Genomic DNA, 7,015 nt, shown 5'->3' on the forward strand with positions numbered 1-7,015 from the left:
TTATTCTAATCATGATCCCAGCATATTTGAATTGGCTTTTATTGTTGTTATTGCTTGCAAAATTTCTCTTTGATCTGAGGGTTTCAAAATTTAGCTATCTTTAGCCATGTTAAAAAATGCTTTAAGTCACTTTTTGAAGAAATACAATTAAAACAATTCTGAAGTACAATTACACACCTATTAGATTTGCAATTGGAGGAGGATTCTGGGAAGATGGCAAAGTAAGTAAAAAAAAATCACTTCATCTAAAAATTGTTCAAAGCTTTTGTTCATTATCAATTGGGAAATGTCTCTTTCTTAAATTTTTTTACTCCATTCTCTAAATGTTTGAGAACTGATGCCTTTATCAGAAAAATGTGATTCATTTTTTTCACAATTAAATGTTTTTCCCCATTTGTTCTATTCTCTTTCTCTTTTCACACTATTCTTCCTTAAAAGTGGTTTGCTTCTGAATACACCCTTCCCTAATCTATCCTCCCTTTTATAATCTCATTCATGCTCTTCCCTTTCTACTCTTGGGAAGGGTAAGATAGATTTTTATAATCAAATAAGTGCACCTTGACTCCTTCAACTAATTCAGATGACTAAGGTGAACTCATTCCTTTTTGCCTTTTCCTCTTCCCATCCACTATACTTTTATATGCGATTTATCTCATTCTGCCTGTTCCTTTCTATTTCTCCCAGTTCATTCCTTTCTTACTTCTAAATTTTATTTTTTATATATTCACATACAATTAATATCTTTGCTCTCTCTCTCTCTCTCTCTCTCTCTCTGTATATATATATATATATATATATATATATATATATATATATATATATATATATATATATATATATATATATATATATGCCTTCTAACTGCCCAAGAAATGAAAAAGTTTGTTATTAGTTATAAGCACCATCTTCTCATGTAGGAATGGAAACAATGATTTTTTTCCCTGGTTCACCTTTTTATATTTCTCTAGCATTGTGTATTTGAAAGTCAAATTTTCTATTCAGATTCTGGTTTTTCATCAAAAAGGTTTGAAAATCTGTTATTTCATTGAATATCTATTTTCCTCTAGAAGGATTATGTCCAATTTTGCTGAGTTGGTGATTCTTGTTTGTAATCCTAACTCCTCTGCCCTTTAGAATGCCATATTCCAAACCTTCTGGTCTTTTAAAGTTGAATCTGCTAAATCATGTGCTATCCTCACTATGGCCCATAATACTAGAACTTTTTTTCATTCTGGCTGCTTGCAACATTTTCACCTCAACCAGTTGGCTATAATATTCCTGGCAAATTTCATTTTGGGATCTATTTCAGAAGGTTATATGCAGATTCTTTCCATTTCTATTTTGCCATCTGCTTCTAGAATATTAGAGAAGTTTTCAGAATGACATTTTCTTGTTATTGTTATTGAACTAAATACAAAATTTTAAAAATTGTAGAAAAAGAGAGACAGAAAAGGAAAACATAAAAACAAAACATTACCACGCACAACAGAATACCAGGAAGGATTCAAACTATAAACAATAAATTTATGTTTCAAGAAAGTATTTATAATAGAAGAGATGATATTATGACTCTATATTTTCTGTGCTTCCCTATAGGTTATTCTTATATTCTCTGCTATATACTCTTTACCTTTCCCCCTTCATCTCCAACCCCACCTTTCAAGTAGGACATAGAGCACATACACACACACACACACACACACACACACACACACACACACATACACATACTTATATTCACACACACATATACATATATTTATAAACATACATACATGTATTTACAAGCATACATACACACATATACTCAGATACACACATATACGCATTCATCCATATGTAAACATTCATCTAGAACAATATTAATATGGTTAACATATAATGTAGATTTCTTCATTGAATCTTTAAGTTTGATTTTGGCTAAGATCAATGACCTATTTTTTTTTCCCTTATAAATTTTACTCCTGATCCTTGATGCAACTTTGTATATATTCTTATTTCCTATCCCTGCTAATCCTTGTACTTTTAATTCTATTCTTTAATTTGTCTTGCTACTATTTAACCTCCCCTCTACCCATGGATTCTTCCTTTATCTTCTCTCTCCCACACTTTCCTTTCTTTTTTAAAATTCCTTACCTATTAATCTACAGACTTTATCCCACTACTATAAACTACACACCCTTTTATACTCCACCTTATCCTTTATTCTTTGCCCTTTATCTACACACTTTGTCCCAATGCTATAAATCTACATTCTTTTATACTCCACCTTATCCTATTCCTTCCCCACCACTTATTTCTTTATAAATTTCAGAAGTGCTATACCATAGAGTTCCCTATTTAATCCATTTCTGATATAAGTTTTCAGAACTATGAGTCCTCCTCCCCCCTCTAATTCCTCTGTCTTGATTCTTACACTGAACTCATTTGTATAATAGAATTATTATTTTTACCTTTTCCTAGACAGCTATGCTTTTTAGAATCAGGTCATACTAAATTCTGCCCCAATCTTTCTTTTGAACTATCTGATTACTAATATCAATCTTAAGCATGTGGCATACATTTCCATGTTAAAAAACAAAATAAACAATTTGTCCATGATGAGTTCTTTTAAATTTATCTTTGATATAGGCTCTAATATGTTAAATTTTTCTGTTACATTCAAGTTTGGTTGAGGCAAAGTCCTGAAAATCTGCAATTTTTCCATTGAATATCATGGATCATTTTCTTGGATATGCTATTTTTGCCCACAGCCCTAGTTCTTTTGATTGCCAGTATATATTATTCTAAGATATGCAGTCTTTTATTGTGGCTGCTGGTAATTTTTTTTACAATTCTAATTGTAGTTCCAGCATATTTGAATTATTGTTTTTGTTTGTTTCTTGCAAAATTTTCTCTTTGAACTGGGGGTTTCAAAATTTGGCAATAATATTCCTTCCTCTCTCCCCCACAAAGGTTCTCTTTGAGGTGGTGATTGTGGATTTTTTCTACTTAACCCTCATGTTCTATCACTCCAACACAATTTTCTATAATTATTGCTTGTATTATTTTATCAAGATTCTTTTTTGTCCATATTTTCTTTCCTTCCCTATAGGTATTCTTTTGTTCTCTAATGTGTATTTTTAACTTTATTCCTTCCCCACTCTTTCATCCTCCTACTTACCCCACAAATTGGCCACAATTGAGCACAGATACACACACACACACACACACACACACACACACACACACACACACACACACATCTGTATACATACATATATACAGCATACATACCCACATCTACTCAGACACATACATAAATACATATTTACTCATATGTAAACACAAATCTAAAACAATATTAATATGGCTGACATATAATGTAGATTTCTGTCTCAACTGAATCTTTAAGTTTGATTTTATCTAAGATCATTGAGCATAACCTGCAGGTTATTTTGTTCTTTGCTATGTATGCTTTACTTTATTCTTCCCCCCTCCTTTTATCCACCTCCAGAACTGTTGTTTTTCTGTTCTATAACAGATGTTTTATATTTTGTTCTATATTTTCACTCTTTAAAATTTGTTTTGTTATTTTCTTGGCCTCTTATGGTTTCACTTACTTCCTTGTACAATTCTAATTTTCAATGAATTATTTTCTTCTTTGAGACTTTATATCTCCTTTTCTATTTAACTTTTTTTTTCATAATCTTGTTTTTTTTTTCTTGCATGGTTTTTGTTTATTATTTTTTAAACTTTTCCTCAATCTCTCACATTTGATTTTTTTTTTTTTTTTTTTTTGCTGAGACAATTGGGGTTAAGTGACTTGCCCAGGGTCACACAGCCAGGAAGGATAAGTGCCTGAAACCACATTTGAACTCAGATCCTCTTGACTTCAGAGCTGGTTCTCTATCCATTGCACCATCTAGCTGCCCCTCTCATTTGATTGTTAGTCTTTTTTTAGTCCTTCTATGAATTCTTTCTGGGCAGGGAGCATTTTAATATTACCCTTTGGGATAGAAGAGACTTTCTTTTACTATCCTCCTCTGAAGTTGAACCCCAATTTTCCCTATTCCCACAGTAAGTTTTCATAGTTGGGTTCTTTCATCTTTGTCAGTTTATTATTATTATTGTTGTTATTATTAAGAACCATTAATATAAGCAGCTCTAATCCTGGTGTGGGGAGATGGTGCCTTCTAGCTTCACTTCAGCTCTCCCAGCAGACTTGAACCCCAAACCAAAAGCTCCTATCTCCTACAAGTGCTGGCAGCCAGCAGTGTCCCATCCTCATTGCTCCTGCACTCATAGATGTGCTGTGTCTCCCAGGGTTGTGTCTCACACATGGGCCTGGCCTGTATAATTATCAGAGAATTCCTCAGTCTTCGTAGACTTAGATCTTTGATTCCCTATGCTACTAGGGAGATGAAAGTCTTTGTGATTCTAGCTGAGGCTCTAGGGAACCCAGGTAGCCCTAAGGTTCCCCACTTGTTGTTTCTGTGGAGCTACCCTAGAGTTGTTTGCACTTCACACTGGTTATAAACTCTGCCCTGGGGTCTTTCTTAGAATCTTCTTGGGTTGTCCCAAAAGGACCTCTGTTTTCTTTTCTTCTTCTTTTATTTATTTATTTATTTGTTTGTTTGTTTATTTGTTTATTTATTTATTTATTTTGCTGAGGCAATTGGGGTTAAGTGACTTTCCCAGGGTCACACAGCTAGGAAGTGTAAAGTGTCTGAGGCTGGATTTGAACTCAGGTCCTCCTGACTTCAGGGCCAGTGCTCTATCCACTACAGGACCCCTGTTTTCTTTCCAAGTTTATGTCCATTCTGAGGTACAAATTTGTTTTGTTTGTGGAGGAAATCTAAAGAACTTTAAATTTTCTAACCTTCTGCCAGCTTCCCAGAATCCTCCAGATAATTTCTTGAAAGATGATTTCTAGCCTCCTTTTATTTTTTTATCATGATTTTCAAGAAGTCTAATAATTTTTAAATGTTCTCTCATGGCTCTATTTTCTAGGTCAATTGTTTTTCCAATGAGGTATCATATTGTCTTTTATTTTTTTCATTCCTTCAGGTTTGTTTTATTAATTCTAGATTTTTCATTAAGTCATTATCTTTCACTTCTTCAAATATAATTTTCAAGGACATTTTCTATAGTAAACTTTTGTACCTCCTTTTCCATTTGTGCAATTCTATGCACAAGGATATAATTTGTCCATAATTTTTTTTAACTTAAAATAATTGTTTTCTTCAGTGAATTATTTTGGCTCTATTCACATTTGGTCAATGGGTTGTTTTCTTCAATGAATTTCTTTTACCAATTTTTCTTGGTCAAATCTGTTTTTTAAGGCATTCTCATTTGCTTTTTGTACTTCCTTTGTCATTTGGCCTTATCTATTGTGTTTGTGTGTATGGGTGTGTGGGGGCAATTAGGGTTAAGTGACTTATCCAGGGTAACACAGCTAGTAAGGGTTAATCTGAGACCAGATTTGAACTCAGATCCTCCTGACTTCAAGGCTGGATCACTATTCAGTGCACAATCTAGTTGCCATTAGTCTGTTTTTTTAAGGTTTTCTCATTTTTTTCTAATTTTTTTTTTTTTTTTTTTTGCCAAGCTAATTGACTTATTTTCATGCATCACTCTGATTTCTCTTATCAACTTTTTCTCTACCTCTATTACTTTATTTTCACATCCTGTTTGAGTGCTTCCATGACCTGGGCTCAATTCATATTTTTCTTGGAGGTTTTGGCTGTGGGAGCTTTGAATCCGTTATCTTCTTCTGAATGTATTTTGAACTTCATCACAATAACTTTCTATGGTCATAATCTTGTTCTATTGTTTACTGATTTCCCCCAACCTATTACTTGATTTTAAATTCTTTGTTGAAATCAGGCTTTGCTTCCACAATAGAGGTTGCACTTTTCCAAGATTCAGAGATTTTGTGCAGCTGTTTTTTTTTTTTTTGTTTTGTTTTTTTGTTTTTTTCATTAGCAGAGTCCGCCATTTATTAACACCACACTGATTTAATACAGGTGCTGGGGCTTGCCCATGGTGCTCTTGATATACAATGCCCTCACATTTTGCCAATTTTTCTTAAGCAAAGAAACCAGGAAATTGACAGCCAGATAGATGTTGTAGACTAGTTCATCATCTGTCATCTTCACGTGCCCAACAGCCACTGCCAGATACAGCACCTTCTTCATCTGGAACTTGATGGTAGATTTCACCTCATTGACCTTTGCCACCATATTTTCATTGTGGGTGAGAAGAGAAGGAAACTTGCCAGCTTTGTTCAGACCAGGGCCCAGGATTCGAGGGATCTGCTTGAACAAGGACTCAGAGGCCAAAAAGGCATCATACTTTTTAGCCAGCTTCTTGACTAATTTCTTGTTCTTATTTAGCTTCTTCAGAGCCTCAATGTCCATGTGATGGATTTCCACAGCCTTGGCTTCATCACAGTGCTGCTGGTCTCCCAGAACACAAGGAGAACTTAGGTCGGGGCGGGGATTTGAGCCTGGTGCCAGAGAAACGCTTGTCCTTCTGGGGCTCATAGTTCTTCAAACTGATCTGCAGCTCCACCGTCTCCAGAAACTTTCTGTGTTTGCACTGGTTCCCGTGCAGGACTTCCTGCACAGCTTCATAGAGAGTGTCCCGAGAGACTTTGCTGCTCATGGTCGCCTTCTAGTCATAAGCCGGGGAAAAAAAGTATGCAGCTGTTTTCAGAGATAATCTAAGGATTTGTAAATTTTCAATTCTTCCAGAGTATGTTTACTTTCCAAAAAATATATTTACTACTCTTTGGGCCTCTTTTCTACCCTGGAATTGTGAAGAGGGCCCCCACTTCATTATGGTTGCAAGTTCTAGTTTGCTAGCATTCCTCCTTGCCCTAGAATTGCCACCCAAGACTGTGACCCAGATCTGAGTGTGAGCAACAGAGTCCCACATCAGTATTGCTACTAAAGAGGTCTCTGTAAAAACTTTGTTAGATCTCCTTAAAATCCTACAAAAAAGGCTGAGAGGTGCATAACCAACCAGTGCT

At 34.7% G+C, this 7,015-nt stretch overlaps 1 pseudogene; it reads right to left on the reverse strand.

Moving 5' to 3' along the window:
* Window positions 1-5,974: 5,974 nt before the first annotated feature.
* On the reverse strand, window positions 5,975-6,675 carry LOC141553541 (large ribosomal subunit protein uL1 pseudogene; annotated as a pseudogene).
* Window positions 6,676-7,015: the final 340 nt, after the last annotated feature.

This window comes from Sminthopsis crassicaudata, chromosome 2 (assembly GCF_048593235.1).
Source record: "Sminthopsis crassicaudata isolate SCR6 chromosome 2, ASM4859323v1, whole genome shotgun sequence".
Classification (NCBI taxonomy): domain Eukaryota; kingdom Metazoa; phylum Chordata; class Mammalia; order Dasyuromorphia; family Dasyuridae; genus Sminthopsis; species Sminthopsis crassicaudata.